This window comes from Dendroctonus ponderosae, unplaced genomic scaffold (genome assembly GCF_020466585.1).
Source record: "Dendroctonus ponderosae isolate FM_Combo_2020 unplaced genomic scaffold, Dpon_F_20191213v2 Dpon_F_20191213_11, whole genome shotgun sequence".
Classification (NCBI taxonomy): domain Eukaryota; kingdom Metazoa; phylum Arthropoda; class Insecta; order Coleoptera; family Curculionidae; genus Dendroctonus; species Dendroctonus ponderosae.
In genome coordinates, this window is record NW_026017213.1 from 2,412,564 (window position 1) to 2,421,206 (window position 8,643).

At 36.7% G+C, this 8,643-nt stretch overlaps 2 long non-coding RNA genes across 2 annotated transcripts in view; both read right to left on the minus strand.

The window, feature by feature from the left end:
- Positions 1-8,643, minus strand: part of LOC125503007 — a 58,613-nt gene that overhangs the window by 41,029 nt on the left and 8,941 nt on the right. The window contains exon 2 of the long non-coding RNA XR_007280647.1: positions 3,075-3,094. This is a non-coding gene — a long non-coding RNA (uncharacterized LOC125503007). The remainder of the gene's footprint in view (positions 1-3,074; positions 3,095-8,643) is intronic.
- LOC109540770 lies at positions 8,063-8,531 on the minus strand. Its single transcript, XR_002172246.2, has 2 exons — positions 8,367-8,531; positions 8,063-8,303 (listed from the first exon to the last, which is right to left on the minus strand). It is a non-coding gene; the product is annotated as an uncharacterized LOC109540770 (long non-coding RNA).

Here is an 8,643-nt window from a genome sequence, read left to right on the forward strand (position 1 = left end):
CATTTTTGAAAAATCTCCTTCAAATTTGGTGGAAGCGAAACTGTACTGTGAAAGCTTCACACTTGAAAAAATCTTTAGAAAATTGTGTAAAAGTCGGACTAGAGCGACACTCCCTTGAATAATTAGAGCAAAGATTAGTCTACAAATTAAATAGTGCTGAAGACAGCCACTTAGCTTAACGCCCGTTTAAGAGACAAACTGTTAAAAATGTTGAAAGCAAATCAGCATTTTTAGCGCCAAACTAGAAAAAACTCGATAATTGAAGGAAAAGTAGAGTTCACTTAAAGATGTCAGAAATCCTTAACCTCTTGCATCGCTATCGCTTATCATTACAGAAAAACAAAAAATAGCGAAAACCTGAAGCCCAAAATACGCAAAAACCCATAAAAACCGAAACATTCTACGTGACTGTTTTATCAAACCGCTATTTTGAAAAACGCATAAACACCAAATCGGTAAAGCAAATTAGCCTGAAATGATGGATACTGTTTTCGGAAAGTATCAAAAACTGGAAGATAACGATGTTTTTACACCAGATCATCGATTCCTTTGCCAGCAGCCAAAAAACACAACTGTACAAGATTGACATCTAACTTTCCAAGCTTGATTGTTACCTACTGTTTAACCCATTCTTAAAATTAATTTTATTGTCTGGTTGTCTATGGATTTAATGTATTTTTAGCGTAAATTTACCGCTCCCTGAATGATCGAAGATAAATTAGAAATGAAGCAAATTTAAGTCTGTTTTATTTAGAACGACAGATGTTTTTACAGGGGAAATAATTCGTGAATTATGGCGATGAAATTGAAACATACGACGGCCGATTAGGAATGCGCGCATCTTCCCAGCAACTTGATTCAGGCATATATCTTTCCACACCGTGGCCAATCGAAACGTTCCAGAGGAAAAACAATGCGATAAATAACATTTGAGGAAAATTCCCGGTTTAATCTCTTAAACAGTGTCGAATGACTGGCGCTGTCTATTTTTATTTTCGGGCTATTTCGGCCAATGAAGCCAACTGGTGAAGAAACGAAGATATTCCCAGTTCTTCTTCACCGCGCATTGTTCAACTAGTAGTCGGAGGCATTTACGGGTGAAGAGATAAACCGAAACGATGGCACGATCTGTTACGTAATTTGGGGTCACTTATCAGGCCTGGAAATTAAACATCGAAAAAAAAATGTGGTATCAGCATGTACGGAACAGTGTCAGTGGTTTTCGGAACAATAAACTAGGGCACGGTCGTTTTATTTGTTAACGATCGACTTTTGTCTGTTTCGAAACCGCCAATCATGCAAACGAACGCTCATATTTGGTGCATTTGAACGAAATAACATCGGATGGATCAGTTAATTTTTCCACAAAATCTCCTTTTAGGCTAAACTAGTACAGCACTGCGTTGTGTGGCACTCTGTGCGTCAATGCGCTATAACACCTCGCGTCTTACGATGCAACACCTTGAATAACACTTAAATTTAACCTCATTTGGATGAGGCAGAGTAAATACTGGTTACACAACGACCTGCAGGAGAGATTATGCGAATTTTTCTGCTGGCAAAACATCATTAACTTCCTAGGCTGCCTTATGGCTTGACTACCCGAGCTGTGAAAATCTAGTCAGATTGTACGTTACGCCCCTGACTAATCCGTTGATTAATGGGGAGTTGGCACATGTTTAAGGCAAATATCTTGTTTAGTAAATAGGGCGTTTAGTTGCTGATACCTTAAGAGGGGCGGTAAAAGAGCCGCCGTAGTGCTAAGTAGGGCTGGAAGTCAGAAGATATTTGTGCATCCGGTTCTGTGATTGACTACGACACGAATCCCCACAAGGGAACGTTTTTTCGGATAACGTCTTTCAATCTGCGTTTTTAAGCTTTTGAGGAAACCTCGGAGAAAAAATCCACCAATAAATTTCGCTTGTTAACGTGTGAGTGAACTTCATGGAATTCAAGGGTGAAACTTAAAAAAATGCTCAAGAATTGAAGAAGTATTTGAGTGAATCCATACCAATCTGCTGGAAGCCAACCTTGAAGCATCAAACCAAAAAAAAATAATGAAAACTGCAAGCGACTCCACAACTAATTTCATACAAAAATTAAGAAAAAATCAAAACTTGCAGCAACGTTTCCTTTATTGACCGGTTTTAAAAACAGCTCTGGAACTCATCCGGATTTCAAAAGACAATTTTTTTAAAGAATGTTGCAAACCTGATGAAATTTATAGTGCATTTTAAAGCGTCAAACTGAAAAAAACCTCAAAAATAATGAAAAATGCGACGAAATCAAAGTTTGCAGAATTTATATAGCAACATCTTCCTATTGCGTGATGCTGAGCCCAGCTTCTAGCACATCCTCATTGCCAGTGAAAATTTTTTGAAAAACCATTAAAATGATGCCAATATGGATTTTGAAGCGTAGAACTGGAAAACTTTCTCAAAATGTGACGAAAATTGCCATGAAATCGAAACTTGCAGACTTAATATAAGAAAGTCTCCTCTATTGAGTGCTGCAATGATCTCTACTTCTTCCTGGTTATGAGTGAACATTTCTAAAAAAACCTCTTGTAAACGAGAAGGAAGCCAAACTGCAGTTTTTCGGGTCAAACTGAATAAATTCTCAAGAATCAACGCAAAAAGAAAGAAAATGTGGTCTCGTAGAATTAATAGAGGAAAGTGTCCTCTATCGATCAGTGTTGGGAGCAGATCTCTAATTCATGCAAATTTTGTGTGAAGGATTCGTGAGAAAGACACCAATAATTGATTCAAAATCCCTTAGAAGTCTATAAAAGTGCTGTTTACAGAAGAACCACACTGATTTTACATTGAGAGTGTAAAGTTCTTACAAAAACCGTCTGCCATTGAAAAACCCTAGTTAATGTATGAAGTGTGACTTTAAATTATTTCTGCAAAAATCAAAGGAAACATTTTGAAAAGCCCTATCCAGAACTCCCTCGTCGTTCTTCGTCGAATAMATATTAAATGYAATAATATCATAAAATACAAGTCAMAAAAAYGGACTTAAAGATCTACATATTAACATGGCAACCARSGGAAAAGTAATGAAAAACTTACCGGAAGCTGCATCGCGCCACCTGGAAAAAAAGAAAAAAACTGTTTAGTACTGCAGCATGTAATRAAGGCATAAAACTTYAGTTCTTTTCGAAAAAYCAAACTCAGTTCAAACAAGAGAATTTATTGATCAGATAAAATCCTTACCAACTTTCTGMAAGCTGGCGCYCCATCCTCCATTTTYTACCCATTCATTCTCAAGCAGTCCACACAACAGTTAAACACRYAATGGAAGTCCACTCYGACTKKAAAACTTTAATACTGCATTTAKCAGACAKGAAAAACTACCGCACTTGCCTTAAAGKCCRCAATWATTCTATACTTTCGATCTAAAAACGCRATTCACACGACTTGWAAAACACGCCCRCTTATTGAGAAGCTGTAGGAAAACTGTAATTAGTAAATAGTCAAACAAAAGAATTTATTGATCAGAAAAAATCYTTACCAACTTTCTGAAAGCTGGCGCCCCATTCTCCATTTTCTAGTCATTCATTCTCAAGCAGTCCACACAACAGTTAAACACATAATGGAAGTCCACTATGACTTGAAAACTTTAATACTGCATTTAGCAGACAGGCAAAACTACCGCACTTGCCTTAAAGGCCGCAATTATTCTATACTTTCGATCTAAAAACGCGATTCACACGACTTGTAAAACACGCCGCTTATTGCGAAGCTGTATGAAAACCGTAATTAGTAAATAGCCAAACAAGAGAATTTATTGATCAGAAAAAACCCTTACCAACTTTCTGAAAGCTGGCGCTCCATCCTCCATTTTCTACTCATTCATTCTCAAGCCGTCCACACAACAGTTAAACACACAATAGAAGTTCACTCCGACTTGAAAACTTTAATACTACATTTAGCAGGCAGGAAAAACTGCCGAACTTGCCATAAAAGCCGCAATAATTCTATATTTTCGATCTAAAAACGCAATGCATACGACTTGAAAAACATGCCGCTTATTACGAAGCTGTAGGAAAACTGTAATTGGTAAATAGATACAATTAAGAGAAAGAGACTGGATGTACCTAAAAAAAATGTTAACGAAGTAATAAATATTCTGAAACATGAACAAAGCTGTAAGAAAGGGCTATTATTATTGAACAGAAACATTTTAAAAAGTTACCTGTTTCACCTGAATAAAATTGTATGCTAGCACATTCTGATTATGTACCTAAATGATAAACTAAAACATCAATAGTTCAAAGCTGCAAGAAAATAATAGATCAACAATTTACCAAGCAGTCCATAAAGTCCGCTACTATTAAAAAAAAAACGCTAATTAAAATCCGCAAAAAGTATAGTGGAAATCTGCTCAATACAGTTCACAAATCTGCACAAGCGAGGAGCATAAATGCTATAAAAGAAAAACTACAACCCTGATTGCCATCTATTTTTACAAAATAAAATGCTGTCCGCATCCAGACCGATAAAATTCCCTAAAAACCAGATTTTTCTTGATAAAACTCGCCATTTAGGGGCTTAAATTTTTAACATCCGGAAGTCTAGTTGTCATTTTGGTCTGGACCACTTGCAGCCTCTAAAAACACCAGCCACGAGACCATCACAAAGTGATAAATAAAATTCACTTACCTTTAGGCACTTTACTCTGGATTTTGAGGTATTATTAACTTTCAATTAAGAAAAAATTTAAATTTTCAGCAAATTAAAGGTGTGTTCGCAGCAGAACACCCCTATTTTACATGACAAAATCCTGCCCAGTTAATGTTGAAAAAAGCTACTGAACTGCCATAATGATTTAATCTTTTGCTTGCTGACCCTTTGGGTGACTCATTGTATTGCTATGCTCTTCAATTTCGGTTTTTTTCTTACTGACGATTTTGTAGACATTTTCAGTCCGCAATCGAACTGGTTTGGATATTTAGCGTAAACAAAGTTGCTTTCTCGGGTAAAGATAAACAAACGCCATTCGTGGGGCGACTTTTGTATGCTAAATTAAAAACAAAAAGACTTAAACTATGATAAAAAAAAATTGTATACATTTTTTACTTTAGAAAAAACAGCCCGAAATCTAAATGGTTTGGCCAGGATCACACGCAACGTTTTAAGGTGCTATCCTCTAATAATACAATAAATAGCAATAAACCCTGAAAATCCCTAACACGAATAGTTTGGTAAAAATAATAAAGTAATCATCGATAAATTTTGCCATTTTATGTTGAAAAAATACGACAAAAAATTCTAATTTGTAAATCTAAGCAATCCCTAATGCAAATTCAAAAAAAAAGACGTTTAATTCAGAATATAATTCATAGCCGAAAAACATCAATAATTCATGCAAAACGCTTTCACGCCGATAAAAATTGGAGTAAAAACTGTAAAACTTCCGTTAAAAACCATAGAACATAGAAAACTTTGAGTTAATGCATATAATCTGACTTTCAGTTAGTTTTTGCACAAATGAAGTAAGTTTGTAAGTGCAGTATGACTAAATCGGCAATCGCAGGAAATATACCAATAATGGTTTACGATGACGAATTATTGAAAAATCTCTTAAGCATCTGGCCAAAAACGACAAAACTGCACTTTGAAGCTTCAAAATTGAGCAAACGTTGAAAAAGTAAGAATAAATAAAAACTAGAAGGGCGAATAGAACAGAATTTCTGGTATTAAATTATGCTGAAACCAACGTTCTTTCTGATCTCCATTAAAAGCCATGCATTTTTGAAAAATCTCCTGCAAACGCGGTGAAAGCCAGACTGCACTCAAAGTTCTAATTCTCAAAAAAACTCAATCGAAACTAGCGGAATTAATAGATCAAAGTTTCCTCTAATGGATGATGCTGAAAGCAGGCCTTGTTCCCATTGTGAGTGTTGAATTTTTAAAAGGTTTCTTGCAAACCTGTTGGAAATCAAACTGTAAGCTCTGACTTAAAAAAAAACGAAAATTGTACTAAAAAATTTTCATACATTGAAACTTTCAGGAAAACTTTCCTCTATTTATAGAGAAAAATTCCTCTATTAAATGCTGCTTAAACCAAAACTGGTTGAACCAAATCGACTCTTGGCAAAAAAGCAAGCAAAAAGGCAGCAAAAGCAATTAACAGCGCAAAACTGCTTCTATGGAATGATGGATGCAAAAAGCAATCTTTTTTCTAGTCCCCATTTAGAACCACGAATTTTGTTAGAAGGAAAACGGCCCTGTAAAGCTTCATGCATAAAAAACTCCTGAAAGTTGATCGAAAGTGGGACAAATCTGTATCTATTAAATGATGCTGACTCGTCCACATTCTGGGAAGCTGATTAAAAAACTCCTGGAAACTCTGCACACACGAAATAGCGCTTTCAGACTTCAAACTGGGAAAAAAATTTAGAGGTGAAAAATTTTACCGACACAAAGTTGCCTCTATTCAGTGATGCTGCAACCAGTATTCTTCCTAGTGCTCGTCTAGAGCCACGAATTTTTTTTAAATCGTTTGCAGATCCGATGGAGACTAATTGAAATTTCAGGCTTGAAACCTAATGAAATCTCATAAATTGAAGAAAAATGAGACTAAAGTGACACTTGCGGGATTAATAGAGCAACCTTTGCTCTATTCAACGGTTCTCAAAACGGCTCTCTGACTAATGACCGAATTGACTGGGAATTTTTTGTAAATAACCGTCATAAATACGCTGGAAGCTCTACTATATTTTCCGCTCTCAAACATGAAAATTCCTAAAAATTGACGAATAATGGGACTAAAGCGCTATTTGCAGGAAAAATAGAGTACAGTTTCTTCCATGCAGCAGTAATCAGACATCGCCTCTGGCAAATCGCAATTTTTGATAAGAAATTTTAAAAAATCTCTTGCAAACCCGATGGAAACCAAACTGCAAGCAGCAATATTTTAAGTCGCGAAAAAATTCCAAAAAAAATCGCACAAACCAAACTTTGCAGAATACTTAGATCAAATATTTCGCTGCATATCCTTCTGCAGCCTCCTTGGTTAGAGTCACGAATTTTTAAAAAATCCCTTGCAAATCTGCTGGATGCAACTCAGCACTTTCAAGTTTCAAACATAAAAAAACCCTGAAAACTGAGTGAGGCTAAATCGAAATTCGCAGGAACTAACAGAACAGATCGACATATATTTAATGCTGATGAATGTAGACTTTCGCTTAATCTACATTTTGGGTGACAACATTTTCAAAAACTCTCTTGCAAAATAGCGTTTTTAGAGCTCAAACTTTAAAAAATCCAAACATTGAGTAAAAGTGAAACTGAATCGGCGAGTCCAGGAAAAATAGACGAATGTTGCCTCTCTGAAAGCATTCTTCGTAATCCCCGTTTATAATCACGAATTAATGAAAAAAATTCTGCAAACCTGGTAAATAGACGATAAAACGACACTTTGAACCTTGAAACTAGCAGGGCTAAATGAACACAAATTTAGCGCTGCGAACTTAAAAAATTCCCAAGCAAGGAGGAAAAGTGAGGCTAAATGGAAACTAGCAGAATTGATAGAGCAAAGTTTCCTTATCTGCTAACAGCAACCTTGTAGCCTATTTTGAGTCCTGAATTTTTCAAAACCCGCCCAAAAACCTTCTAGCTGCACTTAAAGGGGTTTCGTTTCCTACCAAAAACCGGAAACTTTGACCAGCTAATTTCACTGCGAACACCAAAACCCCATTTGGCAACTGGCACCGAACATGTTCCCGATCGCCTCCAGTTGCTCGTTGTATCTCAATCGAATCATTTATTCCCGGTTATTTTCAACGATCAGAATCATCTACTCCCTATACATCATCGAATTGACATTTACTTAAGATTTACATTAGCGTAAATTTTTCTATCAAAGACATTTCTTTTAAGCCTCGACAGGAAGTTGTCTTAAAGTGTCGGCGCGGGTGTGGAAGATATAAGGCGAACAGCTGAGAGATTCCCAACTTATGCGCTTGCTGAGGCCAAAGCTGCCTGCTTGTCACCCGAAAAAATCGTATTTTTAGATCCAGATTAAGCTTTTTTTCGAACGAAAAACACCAAACTAATTTACCATCAGGATTTATTTCACTGCAACATTCACACCCGAACCGGACACACACTCATTGTACGGATTTTTACCCGCCACCTTTTTTGTCTCGCATGTAGGGGATGAAGCTGATTGTTGCTATCAAGGGGCCCACAATCACCACACTCATCAGCACCCCATAAGTGAACTTAGCAGCACCTGACATTCTAACCTGGGGCATTGACGTCACAACGTGACCCTGGTTTCGGCTCGGCATCCTTAAAACAACCCCATCAACTATTAGATTCTATCTAATCACATGAAATTTTGCTCAATTCTACCTTAATTCCTTACTAAAACGCATGCTTGGGCCTTGGAAATTATGCTCTCGCAATTGACGTTTGCTGTCAAATTGATTGTGACAAGTGGCAGTGACAATGACTGGTGCTGGTCAAAGCCAATTTGATATAAATGAGAAGCGGCTAATTGTAGCCTCCTTGGAATACAACGTTGCCAATATCTAATGTTATGTCAGGTATCGTGTCAAGTGTCCAATCTTAAAAAGGTGGGGTTAGAACTGTTAAAAGTGGGAAGTGAAGTGGTTTGGTTTATGTCTGA